Source organism: Nannospalax galili, unplaced genomic scaffold (assembly GCF_000622305.1).
Source record: "Nannospalax galili isolate Female #2095 unplaced genomic scaffold, S.galili_v1.0 scaffold423, whole genome shotgun sequence".
Classification (NCBI taxonomy): Eukaryota; Metazoa; Chordata; class Mammalia; order Rodentia; family Spalacidae; genus Nannospalax; species Nannospalax galili.
The window spans coordinates 1,299,934-1,316,416 of NW_008350949.1; positions in this window are offsets into that span (position 1 = coordinate 1,299,934).

Genomic DNA, 16,483 nt, shown 5'->3' on the forward strand with positions numbered 1-16,483 from the left:
AAGACCCCTAAAGAAATGTAGCCAGTTTTTGGGCTAAAAGTGAAAATGTCCTTGAGCCTGTTAGCAACACACTCTATTCCAAAGGCCAAAAAATGTTAAAAGTATTTGGGAGCTTGTATCTAATCCTTATAAGGTTTTAGGGTTACCTCTTCATAGGGGGGAATGTTGGAGGGGAGGGAGTGGGCATGGATTTGATCAAAACACCTTCTATGCATGTATGAAATTCTCAATAAAGTTTTTGTAAATTTTTAAAATACATTTAATCTAAAAAATTGCTGATTTCAAGATAGTACTACATGTCTGAAACTATATGTCAAAATTATGTTATAAATTTTGTTTTATAGCCTAAGTGTGATTATTAAAGATTTTAAAGTAGGGCAATAAATTCTGTTCTCTCTAGATATATTGCTCTAAGAATTTATATTTTAAAAAATAGGTCTTTAGGACTAGTGACTGGAGAACAAATTGAAGGTGAGTCAAAGTTGTAACTGAGTAAACGGTGGATCAAAAGTGATACGAGACAGGAGGAGGGCTGAGAGTAGAGTCAGAGAAGAGTAACAAAAACGAGGCATGATCTGGGAGTGAAATCCAAAGATTTAGCCTGCGGCTGGGGAAAAAGAAAGTTCACCATTGGATGGTTTCAGCAGCAAAGTTGAGACCAATGAATGAGGCATAGAACAACTGCAGTGATGATCGGGGCTATCTGCTTTCTAAGTGCAATAACTCAAGAGGTGATTTCCAGAGAATTGCAGATAAGGACCTGACTCTCAGAAAAGGTCTTAATGGAAGATACTTCTTTGGGTACCATAGGCTTATCAGTGACATCACCAGTCATGATGATGGTTGAGGGATGATGATGGCTCATTAGGGAAAAGTAGAGGGAGAAGATGAAGAATGACTAGGGGCGAGCCCTGAGTGGAAATTTGGAAAGAATGAGCTCACAGAAAACACCATGAAGTAGTTAGTAGGCGGCATCAGGAGGCCGTCACGCTGTAAAAGGGGAATGGAGGAGAGGCGCAAAGAGGAGAGGAATCTGGGCGGTACAGGTCTGTCGTCCCTGCTACTTGGTGGCTGAGGCAGGATGATCTAAGTTCAAGGCCAGTCTGTACTACAAAGTAAGTTCCAGGCCAGCTTAGACAACTTAGCGAGACCCTGTTTCAAAATAAAAAGTAAAAAGCGATCTGGGGTTGTAGTTCAGTGCAAAAGCCATGGCCCAGCATGCATGAGTCCCTGGGATCAGTCCCCAGTACCACAATAAATAATAATAAATAAATAAATAAATAATAAGGCTAAATAGGGTTATGAGGCATAATAAGACAGCACTCAAATTTGGCAGAATGAACACAATTGAGGTTGGAGAAGTAAGGAAATGAAAGGTTTATTCCATCTAATAGAGTGAAAAATTGTCATGATGAATAATTCTCTTGAGAGCAATAGGATCTTGTCACAACTATCAAAGTAACAAACTGAAAGACAGTCTGAAAAGAGAAGAGATCTTCAGAAACTGGCAGCTTTTCTAGAATGGTTATTCAACTCTCCATGAATCGTTTCATGATTATTGAGTATTCTTGTGCTAGGAATGTGTTTTAATTAAATTTTCTATACAGTTAAGTTTTTACTGAATGCAAAGAAAACACTGTGCCAAAATCCCTAAACATTTCTACTGAAAACGTAATAAAATGTGTTCCTGATGCTGTTGATAGCTAGGCCTAGATGTCTTCCTATCATGAACAGCTAGAAAACTACAAAGCGGACACGGAATCATTATTTACAGACATCAAGACAACAGATGTGATAAGACCTTTCACAAAGGCAGCAAAGGCAGGCCCTGTGTTTGCTCCAGCTCTCTCCCCAGAGGCACTTCGTATCATGTTCTTAGCACAGGAACTTAGGCATAGCCTGAGTGGGTCACTGACTTCAGGAGGCAAATCCAGAAGTTCAGGGAGCTTGAGATAGTTGGAATTTGAGAAGAATCTTGATGAAGAGGGAAAGGCCAATGTGATAGCTCTGAGAATTCCCCTTAGGAGTCTCTGAAACTTTAGATGAATTTGAAATTATTCACACATGATGTGACAGTCATTGAGGAAAGGGTGGCCAGTGGTCCATAAACTGAATAATCCAAGACCAGGAGACAGTCGCATATAAATAACCAGAATGCACCATTGTGTCTCCTGTCTGCCTCTGCCTCTCTCTCTCTCTGTGTCTCTTTCTCTCTCTCTCTCTCTCTTTCTCTCTCTCTCTCTCTCTCTCTCTCTCTCTCTCTCTCTCTCTCTCTCCCTCCCTCCCCCCCTCCCCCCCTTCTCCTTCCTCCCTCTTTCTCCTGCTAGGAATAGAACCCAGAGCTCTACACTCATACTAAGATTGTACTAAGTCTTCTTCAGCATGAAGGATGTTCAGTAAAGATCCCACCAATGCCATGCCAATGTGAGAAGACCAAACTAGCACCACTATCTCAAAGGAAGTTTGAAAACAGGCTCTGAAGAAGAGCAAGAGGATCTACAACTATGGCGCCTACCAGAATGGAATCCGATATTCTTAAAAAGACATAAAATGCACATACTCATCAATATAGCATTGAGAATAACCAGAATCCAAAAGGGATAAAGAGAAAACATAGACGTCTCATGTGCGTACACCCAGTTATAAAGTCTCAAAATACAAAAATAAAACACAGAAAGTCTTCTCTGAGTAATTGGTAATATACAGACATAAACCAGCAAGGATTTAGTAGGCTTAAATAATATTACCGAGCCAGAGAGATGGCTCATTGTATAAAGATGCTTTTGCTTCCAGACCTGATGAACTGAGTTCATCTGGTGGAAAGAGAGAGTTGAATCATGCAAGTTGTCCTCTGACCCCTACACAGGCATGCCATGGCAGATGCACACACACACACACACACACACACACATACACACTCACACAGAGAAATAAATGGACAAATGTAATAAAAAATCCTACCAAAGAATTCGGCCTGAGTACCACTTATAGAGCATTTTCTCCATCCACAGTAGAGTACATACACTGTTTTCAAAAGCACAGGAAGCATTTGCAAACTATACATTGGGCAATGATAATTTTGATAAATTGAAAATGACTATTATTATAGAGATGTTTGTTGACATAGAAGTAAATTAAGTCAATAATGAAATGAATTCAAAATTCCCCCAAATTCAAAGCCGCACACTGAAATTCTAAAATACTCCATGGATCAAGGAGAAAGCACACAGTGTGCATGAAAATATTTTGAAGTGAATTAAAATGAAATCACAATACGTTAAAATTCAAAGGTTGAAGACTATGACAGTGTTTAAAAGAAAAATTATAATTTTAAATGCTTGTGCTAGAAACAGTACATGTTTAAAATAATTGCTTCTATGATTTTTTTCATAGAAAGGAAAGCAAAGTAACGCAGAGATTGTTGAAGGAAGAAATGATAGCGGAAATCAATAAAACAGACAATGAATGAACTATAATAGAATTCAATGAACCAATCCCAGTTCCTTGAAAACAATTAATAATATTCACGAATGGGAGAGGGAGAGGGAGAGGGAGAGGGAGAGGGGGAGGGGGAGAGAGAGAGAGAGAGAGAGAGAGAGAGAAAGAATTACCAATATTGGGAAGGGGGATTAAAAGGGGAACTTTGTATACAACATATAAAAATTAAAATTATGGTAAGGGATCATAATATACAAAGTAAGTTTATGCTTAGATTTTAAAATGAAAGCATTCATTGAAACAGGAAAATTACTAGAAGTGATCAAACAAGAAATAGAAATACCTGAATCACCACCCTATTGCTTTGTGTGTAGTGCATGTCCATACACATGTATGTGTGCGTGTGTACTTGTGTAAAGAGCAGAGGTTGGCATCCGTAGTCCTCCTCTTTCACTTTCCACCGTATTTTTCAGACAGGATCTCTCACTGAAACTGGAACTCACTGATTCTGCTGGACTGGTTGGCAGACAGGCCCCAGGGCTCCTCCTGTCTCTTCTTCCCCAACCCTGGGATTCCAGGTACAGCTTCACCCACCAGCCTTCCATGTGAGTGCTGGGGATCCAAACTCAGGTCCTCACGCTTGCCATAGCAAGCGCTTTACCAACTGAGCCATCTCCCTGGTTGTTGGGGACCCCTGCTGTGTAAAGTAGCAGTCTCTTCATGACCGGATAGCCCATGGCCTCGGCCTCATATGCAGAGACTCCTTTTTCAGCAGGGTGCCTTCCCGGCATCTTCCTGACTCATCTTTTGAAGCAGCCATCACAGAAACATGGCCTCCGGCTCAGGAACTGCCAGCTTTTTCCTGTGTGATTTTCAGGCAGTCTGACAGCCTGGCAGGAGCCCACTTCCACATGTAAATAGGGCATCCCACAAAGTACCTATCAGCTAAGGCTTTTACCACTACCCCCACAGTATAAAGTATCCTGGTTTTCCCTCAACAATCGAAGCTGGATCACTAAGGCCTGGAGCCGAGCTGAGTCACAGAATAAAGGGGCTGTACCACTGACTGAGCTGAGTTCTGTGTCTTACTGCCTATGATCCAGCCTTCCCAGAGAGGGCTGTCTCTTCGTAAGTCGACTCCCAGACACCTAGCTTTAGCCGCCCCGCTCCTTCCCACGTGATCCAGCGGCCGGTGGATTTCGCATCTTAAGGAAGTGCTCGGGTGAGGGTGAAATTAGGGCGGAACTCGACCGGGCCAGCCCCGGTAGCAGAGGGACCCACAGCGGAGAAGCAGCGGAGAAGCAGGGGCCCACCAGCAACGCAGAGCAGACGCACCGTGGGACCCGCCGCCTTCCAGGTACCCGCAGGGGACAGGCACCACGCTAGCAGCTGGCACCCCAGGATCCCTGCGCACCCCATACCTGGTAAGCATTCTATACCTTTTAAAACTGAAATAAAAAATTTCCCTCAGGAAATACTAATGACCCATATTGCTTCACTGGTGAAATATATCACCGATTTAGTAAAGAGAGCACCAGTGATATACAAATTATTTTAAAAGTAGAAAAGAGAGGAACATCCGTCAGCTTGTTTTTATCAAAATTTATAGCAAAACCAGACGAAGGCATTAGAAGAGGATAATGTCTTTTATGAAATTAGATGCAAAACACAGGAAGATATCAGCAAATCTAATTCAACAATATGCACAAACTAATGCACTGCTACAAAGGCTCAGGGCTGAAATGCAAAATTGCATAGGACTGGAGTCAACCACGGCCACATATCACAGCAGCAGACTGGACGGAAAAATACAATTGCCTCAACTGATACAGAAACTCACTAAAAATTTCAATATCCACTCATGATAAAAAAAATAAATCCAACCAGGGACAATAAAACCAAAAGTCTAACCTAATGAAGGGCATCCATGAAATGTTCCAGTCAGCATTCTGGCTAATGGTGCAAGGCTACCTAACTCCTTTCTGGGATCAGCCACAACACAGGATATCTGTTCTCAGCATTTTGGACAGATTGGGGTCATGAAAGCTAGCGCGACACTCAAAGAAGCAGGAAGAAACATCCAGAGTGCTCTGGTTTGAATCTAAAATGCGACCTCCACCTAAAGCTTACTTCAAATCCCAGTCCTCCAGCTGGTGGAGCTATTTTGAGAGATGAGGGAACTTGTGGTAGGTGGGACCAAGCTGGTGGAAGTAGGTCACTAAGGGTGGGCCCCCACTCTCTGTTTCCTGATCTGCCTTGATGTAAACAGCTCTTCTCCCCTTTTCCTGAACTAAGCTGCTTTGCCTTCTCTGACACCCTCTGGGACTCTGAATCACAATAAATCTTTCCTCCCTTAAGTTGTTTCTGTCATGAATTTTGGTCACAGCCACACAAATTTAATTAACCCAAGAAGTTAAAGCTCTTGTCCCATATTTCTCCATTCAATAAATCATTTGCCACAATTGCTTTCTTCTTTTTCTTCTGTTTTAATTTTACCTTTTATGTTCCCAGTTCAAAACTGAGAACGCTATTCTAGCTCTGGGTTTGTGAAAGAACAAATTCCCTTTCTGCTTGGAACCTCTCATCTGATTAGCTTCAGATTTCGATTGCTGTCCTCAGATCCACCAAGATCATGCATCAGGCTTCTGGTAGGTTGAGAATTGACAAGCTATTCCCTCTCCCAAAGACTTGTTCCAAGTTGTCAGTCTGAAGATGAGTATCCACATCATCCCCCCACTGCACACAAACCCTTGAATTCATCCTTACTATTGACTTTGTCCAGTAGAAAGCAGCAAAATTGCAATGTTGGTTCAAGGCCTCCAGAGACCTTGTTTCAACCCTTCCCTTTAGAAACCCTAGGTGGGAGCAAGCTTAAGCTAGTCTGCTGGATGTTAAGATACCGTGGGATGAACACCAAGATTCGTTAGCCTGCTATGTACCTGAATGTGAGCCTGGAAGCCTGGAAGCCAGCCAGTATGCAACATTCCTCCATGGTTTCTCCTTCTGCTCCGGGTTACTGCCTTGAGTTCCTGCCTTTGTTTCTCTTGGTGATAGACTGTAACCTATAATCTGAAACGAACTCTTCCCTCCCCTAAGTTGCTTTTGGTCATGGTATTTATCACAGCAACGGATAGTGAGGTAGTAACACCAAATTTAGATGGCCACTGGAAAGACTGGCAAGGACCAACTGGAGGGAAGACCCATCCCATGTCATGCCATGAATTGTGACTTACTTTTATATATTATATAAGGTACTGATGTGTTCTGAACAGTTTAATGAGGGAATTAGATTAATGTCTTATAAAAATTCAAAAGGCCAAAAAAATGTCCAAAGTATTTAGGAGCTCTTCTCTAATTCTTAAAAGATTTTAGGGTTACCTCTTCAGAGGGAGGGAATGTTAGAGTAGCAAAAAGCCCCATAAAAAAAATAAAAGAAGAAAGAGTACATGAAGTTATCAGAAAAAAGTGATGGAGAGATATGGGAGGAGTTGGAGGGGAGGGTGTGGGCATGGATTTGATCAAAGCATCCTATGTGCATGTATGAAATTCTCAATAAATTATCTTTTTTTTAAAGTTTCACTGGAGATATTCTGAAAAGTAGATAGAATGAGGAAGATAAGTGAGTCCTTATTAGAATTTCTTTAAAACCCTAGGGAAAAAAACCTATTGCAATAGTACAGTGAACCTAAAGCCATCCCAGTGACAGGGAGGTAAGAAGGATTGTCTATTGATCATTAGGACCTAATCCTGTTAGAATGTGGTAGCAAAAGAACAAGGCAGGTCAGGATGGTCTGGCTTCTAAAAGGACCAGGGGCACTGACTGGTTGAAAAGTAATCTGGTAAGTACAGTAAACAATAGGCCAGCGAGTTCCCAGTGCTTTCAGAAGACAAATGATATTAGCAGACAGGTATTTGCTTATAATTGAAACAGAACATAGAGGGGGTGGCTTTCTGGAGTATCCAAGAAAAAGTCTGCACAGGTGTCTTGCTTCCCTGGAGCTGCCCAGTGGTCAGGTAACCTCCTCCTCTGCACATGTGTCAGCATTGACGGATGTAGCTCAGCTAGGGACGAATGATCCTGTCTACCTCAGATGGAAAGCTATTGGCATAGCACACCATAACTCAGTGCATAATTGAGCCACACTGTTTGAAAAGGTCTTTTGCATTGTTGTTATTCTGTAAGTAATCACCCAATGCTCTTGAGCAAGTCTCTGGGTCTCACTGATATGAAAATGCCGAGCTAAATATTTTCTTCATTCCCTGGCTGACTTCTTTGACAACACAGTCAGCACAACTGAAAGAGACTTCATTATTAAGTAGCCTAGGAAAATGAATGGGTGAGACTATTTCATAGAGTTGAATTTCCATCTCTTCAGAAGTGTGTGGTGGGGGGAGAGCTTGTCAATGGATGGATTCTCTTCTGTCAGTACTGCAGTCATTCTTTAAGCAATTCAACACTAAGTTATTTAAGGAATTGTTTTTAGTTTTAGAAACTATTTCCTCCAGATTCAAAATTTTTAAATTGCCAATAAGATATTCTGGCAGCAGAAATCAAATAATCGAGTACCTGTTTAGTATTCAATTTCTCCATAAAATAAAAAATGATATAATTTTTCTTTAACCTATATGTAACTTGGAGGCTACTGAAGGACCCAAACATAACTTACCTTTCCTTAGGAAAAACACCAGAGGAAAACCCTGAGGTTAATTTCAAACATTTAACAATGTTATTCCCGAATTTTAAAGGTCATCTTCACAGAGGTAAGGAGGGTTGAGAGGAAAGCAGTGTGTAACTAGGGTTTTTTCTCGTAACTGTTAATGCTCATGGAGAATGATTTTGGCCTTGGCCTTTACAGCCATGAGGATATCATTTCCCTTCCCTGTTCATACAGTTGTTCACACAAGAAAACCAGGACGTCGTTTCTGGTTTTGCTTTTTCTCCCCACGGGACTTTGCCAATGTTCTCAATTTAATTTAAGGCATAAGTGCAATGGGCTGACTTTGGCTTAACTTGAAAGTCACATATTCATGAGGATAAAAGAAAAATGTTGTATTGATTCCGAAAGCCCAAAAACTATTCGGTTTCAGTTGATAGCTCTACTTTATTCAAATAGATTGCATGCTTTAAATTCTCATTATGCGTCTTTGTGAATGGGAACTGAGAATTTGTGGCAACATTAAGCATATGGGAAGCCTGGATAGCTCTGAATGACCCGTATTTGGTGGTGTTAGTCATATTTGGGGTTCTTTTCATGAAGATGAGTTATGTCAGCTATGGAAATAGAATATTGTGCACTTAAAACCCAGTGACGGGTTGGTGAGTAAGCAGCAAAAATTCCAACTCACATTCATTTCCCGCTGACATTCTCTCTAGAAGGTGGTGAGGTGGCGGGGGAACCACAGGTTTTTAGGAGTCTGACCTTCCAAATATGTTGGCAGTTTTGGCCTCCACTTAGATCCTGGCTGGTATGGAATCTGGGTTTCTTTGAAGGCTGCTCCAAGACTTGAGTCAAATGCTTTGTATCTGTGCCTGCTTTGCTTCCCAGGTTCCATCAAACTCCCCTGCAGAAACCTTGCCAGGAACAGCCTCTTTTGGAAGGAAAAGGAGAGGCCAGGAGGGAGAAAGGGATGAAGGAGAAACAGAGCACATCAGACAGACGTTATAGTTCAGAATCTTGATAATGAAAGGGCTTGGTGTGGAATTCACTTAGATAAATATTCCATTGCCTAGGTAATCATACGCAAATGTGTTCTTGCAAGATGGGAATGATACATCTGGATAGCTATTTGTAGATGGCTGCAAGTGCACCAGGTCACAGTGTAATTAGATACATGCAAAGAAGAGTCTAAGGGTCTGCATCCATGGATCTCGGAGTGCAGTGGTCCCGCTGGATGCTGCTGGCTGCTTCTGCACGGCTTTTAGGGATTGCCTTTGATCCAGTGAGCACAACCTGACAAGATGGTGGCTTATGGAATGCATCGATACAATACATCTAACACAGGGAAAATCAATATATTCATCTGATTCAAGAAGGACTGGGGGACTGTAGAGATGGCTCAGTAGTTAAGAGCACTTATTGCCCTAGCAGAAGACTGACGATCAGTTCCAAGCATCCACATCCACATAGTAGCTCACAACTCTCTGTAATTCCAGTGCCAGGGCATCTGACACCTTCTTCTGATCACTATGGGTATGAGGCACACACGGCACACATACATACATGCAGACAAAATACTCATACACATAAAAGAAAAGTAAATCATAAAACGGGATTGGGTTGTTTCTGAAAGTGCACTGGACTGATCACCAGAGTGTAGATCACAGGAGGTCATTTCTAAAAGGCAGGTTTCCTGACTCTCTCTGAGCACTAGAGAGAATCTTGGAGGTTAGTCATGGGGTGATAGGCTTTGAAAAATAGTTTCTTGAAGGGACTCAGCTTGGAAGATGGCACAAGAGGACCTGAGTTCAGATTCCCAGCACCTATGTAAAAGCAGGGCATGATGACACAGCTGTAATCCCAGCACTGAAGAGGTGAGGACAGGAAGATCCCTAGAGCTTTCTGGGATGACAAAGTTGAATTGGTGAGCTCCAGGTTCATTGAGAAACCCTGTTTCAAAAAAATAAAGTGGAACATCGGCATGGTGGCACAGGCCTTTAATCCCAGCCCTCAGAAAGCAAAGGCAGGCGAATCTCTGGGAGATGGAAGCCAGCCTCCTTTACAGTGACTTTAAGACAGGCTGAGACTAGGGAGACTCTGTCGAAAAACATTAAGTGGAGAGGGATTGAGGAACGAAGTAAAAAAGAGCCCATCCCAATCTCTGGCCTATGCGTGAACACGGGGGTGGGGGGGGTTGATTAGTTCTTGAATAATGCTTATGCGCGCAAACATTTGAGAACTACTGGAACAGAGGGAACAGATAGCAAGTTTCCAGGAGTTGATGGACTGTCACAGGCTACATGCAGATGTATGACACACGGCATTGGTCCAAGGATGTAACTAAAACTACAGGGAGTCAGATTTCAGTGTCATTAGCCCTTGAAATCATAAGAATGTCTTCCTAAGAGGCTGTTTTCTTTTCTTCTCTGCCTTTGTTTCCTAACAAGGGCATTCGTACGCATAGGTGCTGCGTGTATTTGTGGAACGGATGGATACATAATTGTTTTTAAAGGCTTATATATTCTGATTTGACAGAACAGTCATTGTTTGTACCTGCTAAGTCAGTGTCCTTTCCAATTTAGCATTTCTCCTAACTAATTAATTAATTAACCTCTCTGTAAAGTATCATTAATATTATTATTTACATTGAAATAAAGCAGAATGGGGTTAGCCTGCTCCTACTTGGCACTTCCAGCTTGTGCCATTGGCTCACCTCTGCTCGTAAGGAGAAGGAAGGTGAAGTGTTCTCACTTTTAACATGTGGTTAATGTGAAAGGTGACCAGCAGCGACTCCCTCTGGTGGCCACCTGTCCTGGGCCAGCTATAACATAATTAATACTTCCTTTTTTAGAGCAGCATGCAGGAGAGCTTACTGATAAAATAACTACCCCAGGATTCAAACAGTGAACTCCAACTAGTCACAGATGGCAAAGAAATAGCCATGACTGCTTTTACCCCCATTTGGCTTTTTGAAGTCCCAACCTACCAAGCCCTGATTCATGAGGTCACCTAAAATCACCTAAACGGTGCATCAAGCTGCCCTCTTTGACCAATTAGCCAAGTCAAAGGGAAGTGTGGGAAATTATGCATTAGGTACATGGAAGTATGTACAGGAAATAAAGCCCAAGTTCTGCCAAAGAGCATAGAGCGAGTAACTGGAACACTCTTGTTACACTGATTTTTTTCAGAACATTGCACGGTGTTAATCTTTAAATATTTACTTATTTTACTGTTTGCTAAATCTGTTTTATTTTGCAATAAACCCTTTCAGCAGCAGTGGGTTGGAGAAAATTCAACTGTGTGTTATAGGAACGTTTACCTTTCCATTCCTATTTCACAAAATATTGGCTGTCAGTTACCTACACAAGGTCAACATGACATCACCTGGCACATGAAAACCAGAAGACAAATCTCCTGAAATCAGTGATGCTTTGTTAGGTCAGACTATGAAACCGCTATTTTGTAGGTGAAAAGCAAAATGTTTCAGTTCTAATAATTTAAAATAATGCTTCATAAATAACTGGTCATGATGATAACATAAACAGTGGAAGAAAGTGTGTTTATCATTCTTTTGAGTCTGATTTTCATCAACTCAGATACCTGTTTCTGTAAACTGATTTCACTCATTTTCTGTTCTAAGATTTTTTCTATGCGTTAGTGACAGTTGATGTTGACTTCATGAGCTGTCGGTCTCTAACGTCTGGATGGTATCAATTTTATATCAGATGCTTCAGCTGGAAAAATCAACTCAAGGACCAGCACACAAGTGCCAAAAGGCAGTGACGATGTGGACTCCAACTTTGAAAAGCAGACCACTATGTGTAAGGCAATATTCACGTAAAGAAAGCTGCAAAGTAGAAATTTACTTAGAATTGGTTCTGCTGTACAGAAAATTCATAATCCCCTCGAAACACAGTGGAGTACTCCACAGGAGACACACAACACGTATAGCTGCTAAAATAAACAAATATTTTCATGTACACACGGAGCAATAATGCTAAAAATGTGATGATTAAACTTAGGTTGAACAAAAGAAATATTGTTTTTATTTTCTTGTATACTCTTTTGTGTATTTCATTTAATATATCTTAATCATATTTAGACCGCCTCCTCCACCTGCACCCTCCCATAGCCCCTCACTGGATTTCATGCATTCTTTCATTTATGTTAAGGCCTATCAAGTCAAGTTATATCCCTAGACGTCCCTCAGTGCAAGCTCATCCACTTAGATCTAGTCAGCCTATCTAGAGTCTCTCCCTTAAAAAAGATCAGTTCTTCCTCACCCAGCAGTAAGGTCTTGAGCTAAGGTTGGGGCCTGCTGCCCTTTTCCCCAGTTCTACGCTGGGTTCTTACCTGCTGGAGTTTGCACAGGTCTTGCACAATGCCGACACCATGCACGGCTCCTACAGTCTTTCCACCCACTTTTCTGCAATATATGCACTAAGGCCTAGCATGCAGGCCAGAGAACTTTCAGCAGTTGCTTCTCTCCTTCACCATGTGCACCAAACTAAGTTCATCAGGCTGGATGGCACCTTTACCTCAGAGCCATGGCAACAGCCCTCATTTCACATGGAAACATGTACCTTCCCTCTTTCATTCTCGCATGACTAATCAGGATTAAAAGTTGGGGTGTTGTTGTTGTGGTTGTTGAGAGACAGGGTCTCTCTATGTAGCCCTGGCTTGTCTGGAACTCACTATGTAGACCAGGCTGGCCCTGAACTTACAGAGATCTGCCTGCCTCCCAAGTGCTGGGATTAAAGGCGTATACCATTTTCTCAGCCTCTATGAAAAGCTGTTGAAAACGCTGAAGAACTACTCTGTAAATTACCTGAATATGCTTACTTACAAGGGACATTTTTATTGGTAAATGTTCTGAATTTTGGTTGCATTTTTTAATTAATTCAAATCTTTAATTATTCAACTAATAGAAAAATTGTAAAAGCTTTCCATGCTTTAAGAACACTGACGTAGCTGAAGTCAGAGCTTGCAGACCAGAGGACACCAGTATAACCCAGAGCAACTCACAATCTAAGCCACGAAAGCTCAAAGTCTACACAGATTTATATTTAAATTTTTATAGTTGTACTTTGAATTATGTACCTTGAATTATGAGAAACATCACTTAACCAGCTTTCTATTTTTAATGGGATAAGTTTAAATTTGAAATGAGAATGGAATGAAATTGAGAAGGCCCACAATTCCACAGCTCTAAATTTGGTTGAAAATTTCAAGAAATTATAAATAATATATATATATCCATATATTCATGTGTATATATATCTTTAATGATAGCAAAATAGAGCACCTGTGAAAATATTTACACAGCTTAATGCAGCAAAAAAAACTTGAATTGAGCATTTCTTTAGCTGAATTTATTCAAAGCTTCCCAGGCATCTGTGTATATGTGTGTGTGTGTGTGTGTGTGTGTGTGTGTGTGTGTGTGTGTGTGATTTTTTCAGTTATAAATATCTTGATGGACAAAGAAAGATTAATTTATGATAGCAAAAATTTCAAATGTATTCACTATAAAATATAACTTTGAAGGAGACTAAATAATTTTATGAAAATTAAAATACTAAGACCACATTAAATATCAACTCATTCTTCAGAAAAATGCTGATGACAATTGTGATGGTTTGAATGAAAATGTCCCCCATAGGCTCCAAGTATTTGGACATTTTGTCCCCAGATGATGGTGCTGTTTTAGAAGGTGTGGCTATCCTGGAGGAAGCACATTGCTGGGGGTGGTCTTAGAGGGTTCTTAAGCCTTGCCAGATCTCCAGTTGCTCTCTTGCTTCCTGTGCTTGTGTGATGATGTGAGAGCTTTGCTTCCGGTCCTCCTCCAGCCACCTCTGCCACCATGCCTCCCTGCCATGACAGACTGTAATTCCCCTGGAACTGTAAGCTCAAAGCTCAAATAAATTCTTTCTTTTCTCTTTCCTTCTTTCTTTCTTTCTTTCTTTCTTTCTTTCTTTCTTTCTGAGCTTAGCTTCTGCTCCTACCCCAGCCTCCTCTGCCACCATGTCTCCCTGCCATGATGGACTCTTGCCCCTTTGAACCATAAACTAAATAAACTCTTCCCCTTTTATAAGTTATTTAGGTCAGTGTTTCTATCACAGCAACAGAAAAGTGACGGATACAACAGTTTTAGAGACACAGCTAAGAAACTGGCAAATGCAAGAATGTGTACCAATAATTACGTAGGTACATGATTTTGTAAATATTCAGATGACAATTCGATGAGACAGTTTTAGATGTCGCTTTAATTTACATAGCATCTTATTTTCGGTTTTAGAAAACTAGTTTTCCCAAATGTTTTTTTAATATAACTATCGTATCTATCCACTGATTTACTAAGAATGATCTTTCAGTTCAATAAACATTGCAAAATCAAATACTTGAATGAGTTCTCACTCCACCGTCCTTTGGCTGTCACGGATATGGCAGTTTTGATGGTGAATTATACAGTGTCCTACTTTTAATGATCAGTGGGAACTGATTAGACTATCCCAGAAAAGCAGAACTCTTCCTGTTGTAAGAAGTTTCGAAGAACATAATGTTGCTATGGGGTGCTGTATGTGAGGCATTTTAGCCAGGAAAGAGCCTGGGCCACATTACTGGGACCCAACCTATCACACCTTGTTTATACCGTTGCTTTTTTGACAATACAGCCATCTCCTACTAAGTTAGAAAAAGGCAAAAGAAAAGAAAAGAAGGTAAGGAAGGAGATAAAGAAGAAGGAGATAAACGAAGGGTGGGAGGGAAGGATGGGGCAGAACAAGACCTAACAACCATGGTGGTCTCTCTTCCCCTCTAGGACATTATACTAAAGGGTTACTTTTACCTTGAAGCATATCTAATTTTTAGCAATGAGTGCCGCTGCAGCCTGTCTGTTTTTATGCAATGAGCTTTCTGCTAGGAAATAGGAGCCCTTGAAACACAGGGTATTTGCTGGTGGCTAAGAGCAAAGACAGCAAAGGAGGGGCAAGGACGGCCCCAGGCCACTGAGGCCAAATAATCGGCTGTGGGTGACGGAGAGACAACTAGAAATGAAATTGGCTGGAGGTGGCAGCTCATTGGTGATGACACTGGGGACTGAACAAATTTCCTTGGTAGCTGTTATTGACTCCTCAGACTAGACAGAGCTGGCATCTCATTGGCAGTAGGAGTGCTGGTGGCAGAGTCGCTGACTTGTGGCAGCCTCTTCTCTGCACGGTGCCACCATTAGCTGTTGCGGTAGAATTGCACATAGCAGAAGCAGCCTGGTAGACTTGGACTTCAAAAATGGCTCTAAGCACACTATGGGATCCTGAGTCACTTTCTGAACTTGCCTACACCTGTGTCTTCATGTGTGAATACTTCGTTATACTTTGGAAATGATGAAGTAAAATAATTCATTACCAGTGCTCACCATCACAGTATTAAGTAAGCTCTCATTAAATCACAGCTATTATTATTTATTATTAGCATGAGTATTATTCCTAATAGCATTATTACCGTTATCAACACTATCATTATTGTTATTATTACTATGATGAGGTGATGGTCTGGTTTTCCCCTCCCCTTCAGAACCTCAGTTCTATGATCATTGCTTCATCTGGTCAACAAATGCTTATTACATTCCAATTATCTTCACAGTTCTGAGATAACTGGACTGGAAAGTAGACAAGACATGAGTAAGAACTCATGTCTGGGTGGGGAACCTAGACTTTTTGCCTCTTTGGGGGAAATGCTTCCTCAGAGCTGACATGATTAAGCCACATCAGCTATCTCTGTTACCTGTGCTTTTTTATTTGGTTAAATTCATCAAAATATGTGTCCCATGGTCAGTTCAATGAGCGTGTGAGTCACTTCCTCACAGAGATGCTGTCCTGCACATGACTGTGTGTTCTCCATGTGTCAGTAAGACCTTACCGTAGATTAGAAAGACAAGTCAGTATTGCCAGAATTGTCTTAGAAGGTGATGTATGTTCATCACGGCATGTGACTTTAGGTGACTGGGACTTAGCTACAGACTGCTCTGCTTCACCTGTCCTGCCCACTCTGAGCTACCTAAGGAGGTAGCATCCCTATCTGACTTCTTTTAAGCCATTTCCCGGACACAGCCTTGCCTGGCTGCCCAAAGATCACTCATATCCTAGCATTAAGGTCCAGCCTTACCTCTTGTCTTAAGTCCTGGTGACTCTGGCTCCAGGAGCAGAGAAGGCTCAAATCCACGGTGTTCTCCTTATACCTCTGTAATCATACAGGAAATGCTTTTTGTCCTTCATAGATACAGAGCTGTATCTTTCTGCTAAATAAACCGAACATTTTTCCCATTGATCCTCTGTTCCTAGCATACCTGACAGGATCTAGAATATCAGTGGGAACTGAGATATATATATATA